Source organism: Ixodes scapularis, unplaced genomic scaffold (assembly GCF_016920785.2).
Source record: "Ixodes scapularis isolate PalLabHiFi unplaced genomic scaffold, ASM1692078v2 PGA_scaffold10__122_contigs__length_95168666, whole genome shotgun sequence".
Taxonomy (NCBI): domain Eukaryota; kingdom Metazoa; phylum Arthropoda; class Arachnida; order Ixodida; family Ixodidae; genus Ixodes; species Ixodes scapularis.
Window position 1 is genome coordinate 39,055,766 of NW_024609836.1, and position 9,927 is coordinate 39,065,692.

General features: G+C 53.3%; 1 pseudogene; it reads right to left on the minus strand.

Moving 5' to 3' along the window:
- Nucleotides 1–8,795: 8,795 nt before the first annotated feature.
- On the minus strand, nucleotides 8,796–9,677 carry LOC120849684 (annotated as a pseudogene).
- Between the last annotated feature and the right edge of the window lie 250 nt (nucleotides 9,678–9,927).

Genomic DNA, 9,927 nt, shown 5'->3' on the forward strand with positions numbered 1-9,927 from the left:
TTATGGTTATGCATCAATGGCCTCATTGGCATTTTCGCCTCCTAAATTTGAACCGGCAGAATGGACCAGTTTGTTGCGATGGCTGACTGTGCTGCGGAGATGCAAGAAAAACGCACGTGATCAAATTAAACCTAAAGGAAGGATACAAGAAAAACAACATATATGAATTGCGCAGACTGCGACGCAAACCAACAGCAGTGTAATTTATTTCTTCTCTCTGTCCCCCACACCGCATTTTGAATAATTATTTTGGCAAGATAACCCCATTGCTTAGTGCCTTGCATTGTTAATAAATAGGGTTGTGGGGTTATTTAGACGCGTGTAATTGGTCAGGCATTTGAAAGATGCGACAAATCACTTGGTGTTGTGGGATTCGACTTACCTCACTACACCGCGAGGTCGATCCCACTCCGTAGCACGATGTTGAGAATTGCTACGGCCGGGTCCGTTCGGAGGCTGCCGTAGACTCCGAGGAGAGGAATCACTCCGAAACGCAAAGGTACTGAAGAAGCGGGTTTATTAGGCTCCTGTGCCACCACGCTGTGCCCGTCGGCCAAACTAATAAATAAAAGGAACGGTAAAGTGTCGGCGCTGTTGTATTAGACAGATTCACCTGGAGGGGACCCCCGCTGCCGTATTAGGCAGAGTCGTGGGACAAAGGGGAAGCACAAAAAGAAAGGCTCACGACGAGAGCTTCCCCCAAAACGAGAGTCAGGGCCGCCGTTCGCGGGCCGCTTATCTAGCCAGCGGAAATTTGGACGCGCCCGGGGTAGGTATACTCCGTTTCAAACATCGCGTGCAACGCTGGGAAAGCTACTGAAGTAGTGCGCATGAAAAAACACACAAAATTGTGTTACTCCGCGAGATTTCGTGGACGAGCGGTACAAGGCGCTGCTCTGGCGATGCATGCGATGCCGACATCTCGGTGGCGGTGGTTCGAATCCACTTAGGGCGCAAAGGTTGTTTGTTTTTTTTGGTTTTTTTTTCCGCGACCGATTTTTTGTGCAAGATTGTGCGTATTGCGGAAGTGCATATTTCAATTCCTCTTTTCTTGTTGATTTTTATTTATAAGAAGGTAGAACTGGTGTTCCGCTCGAACTTGCGCCGGCCTCGTCAAAACGGAAGAACGGTCGAGATCCAGGGCGTTTCTATTTAAAGCCGTTTATTTACATGGTAGCGTGAAAATCAGAGAGTACCTTGAGAGTGTGGTGGACGGTCCTTTATATAACGAATATTGTGATTAGGGGACCGCACTGCCATTGTTCAGACGGCTTGGCATTCCCTCACGTGATGTGACTTCATGGAAGTTTCCTTCAGAGTCAGAATACTCGCCAGTCTATGGAAGAAGTCATCCAGACGGCAGTATCTCGGTGCTCTGGTGCCGGCGCCCCCATGAACCGGGAGTGATTCACAATAGACGCGTACACAACACAATACACTCGAGATCAGGATCGAGTGTTGTTTCCTTTTCGAGGAAAGCAGGGGCCTCGGAATACAGGCACGGGCATGTGCGTCGTTTACTTAGCCGACCAAGGTTAAGGTGCCTCAGGCAGACGGAGCCGACCATGGTTACGGTCCCGCAGGCAGAAGAACCCAGACGCTTCGGAATGCAATCACGGGCACCGCCTGCGTTAAGGTCCCGCAAGCAGACGGAGCCGTAGGCACGATTCATCACCGACACAGTTCCTTCTTGAGGCTTGTTTCACTTTGAAGCCATAAGGCCGATTTCAACACCAGAAATAACAGGTGGGAGTTCACAACACTGTCCGCGTGCTCGGAACTTTCACGTTGCGAGGTCTTCGCTTCGGGGACGCCACCTTGCCAGACACTCCGGTGTTGTTACTGACCGTCTCCAGGACCTCACGGACCGACGTCTCCGGGAAACACGTTCTTGAACTCGCGTACACGTTGGCGATCACCTGCTTGCACTTTTGCGAGATCTTCACACAACGAATCTTCGAAAATATCCGAGCAGGAAAAGAAAGCTTCCCGCGTAAGACGCCATCATCACGAAACCGGCGAGGCAGGGGCAGCCGCACAACCCGAAAACCCGAAGCGAGAGCGAGTGTCGCACGAACGAAAACAGAAACTAATTTGTAGTAGTTTAGATTATCTTTTCCTTTCTATTGAAAAAGAATCGGTATTCCCTCGAAATCATAACGCCACTATTAGTTACTAGCTACAAAGATGTACACTTTTCGACTTTTTTTTTTTTCAGGGGCCGCACTATTTTGTGGAGCGAACGTAGTCGCGGTCGGCTGTGCAAACCGGCGCGCTAGCTTTGACTACGTTGCACGCTATGTTTGAAACGGAGTGTAGTATGGCTTATCCCGCAGATGGGCCGCGTCCACAATCATTTCCGAAGGGTGCGCCGGAGGCACTTTCACCCAAAAGGGCGAGGGAAGACACGCCCTTTTGAGGAATGCGGCCTTACCCCCGTATCCGGGATGACGTCGCCATAACGCTCCCACGGCCTGCTTGTGCTAGGCCTAGATAGGGAGACGGGGAACACGTGGCTTCCACACTCCTCCCCCCTTAAGGCTAAGGTAGGACTAAAAACAAAATTTGCCTACCGACTCTCAAACAAAAAGAAAAGAAATCCAAAAAAAAAACTACCGCGTCCGGTACCGACCCCACATGCTGGGGCTAACAAAGATGGCGTCTTCGGTGGCGTCACTGCGTTGGAATGGGGTGCTCACCGAAGCCGCTAGCGGAGGAGCTCCTCTTCCGGGCGAAGGAGCTGGGCGCCGTCTCCGTCCAGGTCCATTAACCCGGCGTCCAGGTCCCCGGCAGGACCCCCCAGAAGGTCCAAGGCCGGCGCGGCGCCCTGGTCCGCCGCCCGCAGGTGGTCGAGAACGATGGGGCCCACGGCGGCCGGTGAACGGGGAGCCCTTGCCAAGATGGCCGCCGCGAACCCCGGGTCCCAGCCCATGCGGTCCACCACCAAGGCGACCGCATTGGCGCCGCGGAGGGAAGCAGCCGTCATCCGCTCCCCGTGGCTCAGGGACCGCAGGTGGGACCGGTGGACGAACAAGGACCCGCAACCGCGGCAGAAACGGGAGTCGGGAGCGGGCTCCAGACAGGCCCCCCCGGCCTCCTCGTCGAGGATGGAGAGGGTCCTGCCGCGGAAGGGCTCCATCACCTGTCCCGCCGGCGTCCTGGACAGCACACGAGGCTGCTCCCCCCACGGGTCGGCCGACACGAAGACCAGAGGCCTCGCCGTCCCCTCCTGCGAAGTCCATGTGGCCACGTGGCGGACCTCCACGACGTCCTCATGGCGACGACCGGCCCCGGCCCGCGAGTACGGCAGACGATCCCGGCGCGCTCCTGCGCGGCCCACCACGCGGGGCCAGTTGGCAGTGGTTTGGTGGTTGGGACATCCTGGCTTGATGGCAGGGCTGGCTGGCAGACAACTGGAGAATGACCCTTCGGCCTGTGGTTGCCTCCGAAGAAAACTCGTAGGAAACCCCTGGCGGGACACCGGAGAGTCTCGGGTGGCCAAACTGACCAATGGCTGCCTGCCCACCCTTTCCCACGGACTTCGCAGTATGGAGGGGAATCTCCCTACGGGATGATCCGGCAGCGAACGCTGAGGTGTCCTATTTAGGTCACCGCTTGCCAACAATGGTGGCTGACGCGTTCGCGAAAGCAGCTGGTGCATTCCTTATCTTTGCACTTCTCTTCATGTGACATTTCGCCACTTACTGGGCTGCCTTTGCGAATACTTCGGATATTAGGTTTTCCGAGTTCGCAGATTGTAACGAGGCGCCTGTTGCTCCTCGCTGGCGTTGTCTCGCGTTTTGCACGCCTGCAGCCGCGGGGCCTGTGTTTGTTCGTCCCCCGTTTTTCCTCTTCCATGGTAGGGTTTTAGATCGCAGACATGCACCGGCCCGCCGACTTTTCTCGAGTCTATCTCAGTCAGCTTGTACACGAGTGGCGAAAGTATTTCGTGGACCCGGTACGGGCCCAACCACTTTGGTGCCAGCGATGCAGAAAAGCCTTTGCTGGCATCGCTCAAAATGTGGTTTCGTCTGAGCACGAGATCACCAGCTTCGTAGCGGAGATCTCGGCGAGAGCGGTCATACTGAGCTTTTTGTTTAGCTCGCGCTACCCCGAGATTGCGACGGGCCTCCGAGAAGGCTTCCGTCATCCGAGTTTGTAGCGGGCGCGCGTGTTCAGTCTGTGTAGACTGCGCGTCGTTCACCCCGGCGTTTGCCCTTAGGACACGGTCCATGGGATTCGGCACCTCCCTACCGAATGTGAGGAAGGCGGGTGTGAAGCCTGTCGATCGATTGACCGTGGATCGAAGTGCGAACCCGATCTCAGGGATATAGGCGTCCCAGTCGCGGTGCTTTTTGGCGAATGCTGCCAGCATGGGTTTGATGTTTCGGTTACATCGCTCTGTTATGTTCGCCTGCGGGTGGTAGGGTGTGGTCGTTTTGTGCTTGATGCCCAGAGCTTTGCAAGCGTCCCCAAATACCATCCCGACGAAGTAGCTCGCTCGATCTGTTAAAAGAGCTTCGGCGAAACCGAATCGGGTGAACACCTCCATGAGCTTTTCCGTGATTGCTCGGGCTGTCAACTTTCGTAGCGGGAACAGTTCCACCCATTTGCTGAAGTGGTCAGTGACAACCAGCAAATACTGGTGTCCTTTGGGGCTCCTCGGTAAAGGGCCGACCACGTCGCAAGCGGCCAAAGACCATGGTTCCTGGCTCTGGATGGACTGCATAAGGCCCGGTGGCTTGCCGCCTCTTGGATTGAAGCTTTGGCAGGTGTGGCACGTGCGGGCGTAGCGGAATACGTCCCTTTTCATGCCCGGCCAGGTTGCGACACGGCATAACTTCGTATAAGTCTCAGAGCCGCTCGCGTGTCCGGCCAAGTGCGAGTCGTGATAGTAACGCATTACTGCGCACCTCAGACTTTTTGGCACTACTACCTTGAACACCTCGTCTGTGTCCTTCTCAGATGGGATATACTTTGATCCAGCGTGTCAGTATCAGTACAAGATACATCCCGACACTCGGCGTTGACTGCAACACCAGCAGTCCTACGCACGACGGACGCGCCGCCCGACTCCACAGAGTCCGACTCTCTCGAGAGCCCGTCGATCACCTTTCGACAAAACGGATCATTCTGCTGAGCTTTCGGTAGTTCTTCTTTGCTGAACACGATCCCCACCGCGCTCACTGCGTCTATGTGGTTCACGGTCTCGTCCGAGGAGGTCAGGGATGCTGCCTCCCCTTGGGACTGTTTTTCGGCTTCGCATGGCATAGAATATGCCATTGGCTCGGCCTGTTGACTCGCGGAAAGTTTGGTACAGTCTACGGGTGCTCGCGACAGTGCATCGGTCACCACGTTTGAACTGCCTTTCTTGTACCGCACGGCATAGTCATATTTCTGCAGTAGCAAGGCCCATCTCGCTAACCGTCCTGCGGGTTCGCGAAGTCTGGACAGCCATATCAGGCTCTGGTGATCTGTTTCGATCACGAAGGTGGTCCCGTCGACGTAAATTTCGAAGCGCTTTAAGGCAAAAACAATGGCCAAGCACTCTTGCTCACAGGTGCTGTAGTTCACTTCTGCCGGCACCAGCGAGCGGCTAGCGAAAGCCACCGGTCCTAGCACGCCCTCGTGCTCTTGGAGCAGGACCGCTCCCAGGCCCAGTTTGCTCGCGTCCGTTTGGATCACGAAAGGCTTGTTCAAGTCGGGAAGCTTTAGTTCCGCGGTGTCCGCGAGAGCTTTCCAAGTGCTGCGGGAAGCTGCCTCCTACTCGGGACCCCAACTCCAGCTCACGGCTTTTCTGAGTAGCCGCGTGAGTGGCGCTTGAAGTGACGCCCCTACCGAAAAATCCGGTATAACTTTCCCTATCCGGAATATGGAACCGGAAATTTGTTACTGGAAACCCGAAATCCAGATTGAGAACAAAGGAATAATTTCAGAAAACCTAAATTCCAGATAGAGTCCAGATAGAATCCAGATAGATTTCCGGTTCCATAATCCGGATAGCGAAAAGTTATACCGGAATTTTCGGTAGGGGCGCAGTTTGGGATGAATTGGCGGTAAAAGTTCACCATTCCCAAATAACGGCGGAGCGAGCTTACGTCCGTCGGCGCAGGAAACTCCCGGATAGCTTGTAGCTTCTCGGGATTCGGCGCAATGCGCCCGCAATCGAGCGTGAAACCAAGCAAGTTGATGCGGGCTTCTGCTATTTGGGCCTTTTCCGGGTTCAGTGTCATCCCCGCTGCCTTTAGCCTATCCAACACATCCTTCAAATCTCGTAGGTGATCTTCGAAGGTGTGGAGTAGACGACAATGTCGTCGAGGTAGGCCATTGCATGGCTCCACTTGGTTTTAGAATGGCAATCTGGGCTAGTTGGTTCATGATAACTTTCAGGGCGCCGAAAATACACAAGGACAAGATACAAGAAAGGAGACGTGAACAAGGCGCTTGTTCACGTCTCCTTTCTTGTATCTTGTCCTTGTGTATTTTCGGCGCCCTGAAAGTTATCCACTTGGCTTCTCCCAGTACTCGGTCAATCAATCGCTGGAACGTCATTGGAGCTCCGCACAGACCAAAGGGCATTCTCGTGAATTCGAAAAGCCCGCGGTGACAAACAAAGGCCGTTTTCGCCTCGTCACCCTTCTCCATTTGAACTTGGAGATAACCTCGGCTGGCGTCCAAGGTTGTAAAATACCGTGCGCTGCCGAGGTTGGACAGGATCGAGTCAATGCTCGGTAGCGGATATGCCTCTTTCCGCGTGACGTCATTCAGACGACGATAGTCGATGCACAGACGTGAACTGCCGTCCTTCTTTGGCACCAACACAACAGGGAATCCCCAGGGGCTGTTTGACCGTCGGACAACTCCGGTGTCGATAATTTCGTCTAACGCAACGTCGATGGCTTTGCGTTTAGACAGACTGACTGGGCGCGCGTTTTGCCTTCGAGGAAGCGCGTCGCCAGTGTCGATCCGGTGTTGCACTGGGTTTGTGCACCCGGGCCGATCCGTGAACATTGCTTCATAATATCGCAACACGTTCGACAAACGGGCTTTTTCTCGCCCTGACACGCTGCATGACTCTGTCAGCAGGGGGTGCGTTACTTCCGACACTACGGCACTCGTTTGATCTGGCGTCGAGCAACGTGCTGAGGAGTTCGTACTCGCTTCTTGGGAGGCTGTTGCCTCGTCTCGGCTGCTGCTGCCTGCCCCATCTTTGGAGGCTGTTGCTTCGTCTCGGCTGCTGCTGCCTGCCCCATTAACCAGTGGTTTTTCTGGAGTTGGGGGTTCGCAGAAGGGTTTCAGAGGAGCGAAAGTGCCCTCTCGGTAGCCACCGCTACCCACGTCGATCACAATGCCTGTTTTGGCGAGAAAATCTCTGCCCAGGGTGATTGGAACGGAAAGATTGGGGAGATGAACAAAGCGTTGCCGTCTTACTCGGGTCTCCCATCTCGCAACCAACCGCACTGTACCGCTTGAATGGGCGGTACCGCACGCGAGTCGGAAAGCCGTGTTGCCCTCCCTCAGACGCACTGAGTTTTGCCGGAGGTGGGTCAACACTTCGTCTCCGAAAAGTGAGGCGCTGGCTCCTGTGTCCGGCAGTGCCCTGAACGTCTGGCCGACAATCGTCAGGGCTATGAATGGCGCTGGCGTGCCTGCCGGAAAGCCTATTCTATAGGCCGACGGCAAAAGAGTCTCTTGCTCCGTGCCGCCGTTAGCCGCCGGGCTGGTTATCGGCGGCTTTGCTCGTTTCCCGTCTGTCGGAAACCGGGGTTCTGTCCTTCGGGGCATTGTCGAACCAGATGGGTTGCGCTGTTACAGCGAAAGCAACGCTGTTGCGTGACCCTTCTTGAGTCCTGTCTCGGATCCTGATGCGCGCCGCCCCTTTCGTCCTGGGTGTACGGACGTTTTGGCCGCGTTTCTTCCCGTGGCGTCGGTAACTCCGTGTTCCGATCTCGCCTGTTGAACTGCGGCGCAGTCTCTGCTGCCCTCCGTCCGTAGGAGTACGGGTCGAGCGCACGATCGGATATGTCGTACGAGTTCCGACCTCGCTAGTCTGCGTAGTAGGCGCCGTCGTGTCTCCTGTTTCGGGACGCCGCGTCCCCGTTCCACGCGCAGCGCGGCTCGAGTGCCGCTGACGCTGGCGGCGGGGGCCAATACGCTCGTGCGGCCAGAATGTCTCCCTGGATCCGCCGAGCCTCCGAGGCCAGTTCGCTCAAGTCGCGAAAACGACTGCCTCGGAGATACGCTGCAAAAGTCGGGTGCGATTGTCGAATGACTCGCTCCACCCGCTCTGCATTGGGCGCTGATGGTTCCGCCAGCTCAAAGAGCTCCTGCATCGCCCTCACAAACTCCAAAAGTGACTCGTCTGGGTGTTGGGTCCGTTGTTCGAGTTCTCGCCTCATCCTGCGTTCGTAGTCGGCAGGGAGGAATTCCTGGCGAAATGCCTTGCGGAACTGCTCGATCGACGACAGCTGGCTTCCGGTTAGACGGAGCCACCGCGCCGCTTGGTCCACCAACGAGATTGGCAAGATGCGTTCCAGTATCTCGTTGTCTGACATTCCCATGGCCTGTTGGTAGTTTTTCAGGTCCTCGAGGAAGTCTGTCGCGCTCAATCGGTCTCCGTACCCTCGGTATCATCATCATCATCATCAATGTTTATTCACGTAAAGATGTACAAAGAAATGTCTGATTAGTCATCTGGATCCATAGCCTACATGGCTAGTAATGGATCCATTAAAAAAACATTCACGTTTAAAACATTCCTATAGGCATTCACGCAATCTATACATAGCTGCACAAATAATATAACTACTAGTACGGAGTTAACAGGGTGAGTTGTACACTTCAGATGAAATAAATCGTTTTAATGAGAGTACAAAATTTGTTGCTAGTTTTATATTACATGAAATGTTATTCCATATCTTCGCACCAATGAACGATATTAAGCGGCGCCCGTAAGCATTGTAAGTTATCGGCAAATTAAGGTTATTATAATGTAGTTGTCGGGTTTCACGTTTTGGAAAATTGAATATAGAAGAGTGATATGGAGTATTCTGGGTTAAAATTCTTTGGACTAAAGTGGCAGTCTTATGGTCGCGAGCTAAGTTGATGGGGAGTATGTTTAATTCACTAAAAAGATGCTTTGCTGATGCATGTATAGGTGCTGCTGCTATTATCCTGATTGCCCTTCTTTGCAGAATGGTAACTCTCGCTAGATAAGACGCGTAAGTGAAACCCCGTGATTCAACACAATAGGTTAAATGAGTATGAAACACACCGAAGTAAATCATGCGTAATGTTTGTTTGCTAAAATGTTTCCGTGCTTTCACTAATGAAAAGCATCCGAAGGTTAATTTTTTACATAGCTCGTCAATGTGGGGAGCCCAGTGTAGTGTTGAATCTAGGGTAATTCCTAGGTATTTATAAGTGATAACTTGATCGATGTGTAAACCTCCTAGATGCAGGTTACAAGTAAATGATTGTTGTTTCCGATCAGACGCGAAAACAATGAACTTAGTTTTTTTTAATATTCAGCACCAGCTGTTGCAATTAAACCAAGTTATCGTATTTTTCAAGTCGTTATTTGCTAGTAATTCGGCCTCTTCAAGAGAATGATGTGATACTACTAAGGCTGTATCATCGGCGTATAAAGCTGCTTCGGAATGTCTGAGGCAAGCTGCGTAATCCTTGATGAAAAGAGAGAAAAGTATCGGTCCTAACACCGACCCGTGTGGTACACCAGTCTTCACTATCGCGGTTGTAGATTGATTATGGGAAATTTGTACAAATTGGGTGCGGTTTGTTAAGTAGCTACGAAAAAATTTGCCAGCTGGCCCTCGAAAACCGTAACGCTTAAGTTTTTGTAAAAGAATGTCGTGATCAACAGAATCGAAAGCTTTTTTTATATCGAGGAATATGCCTATAGTAGTT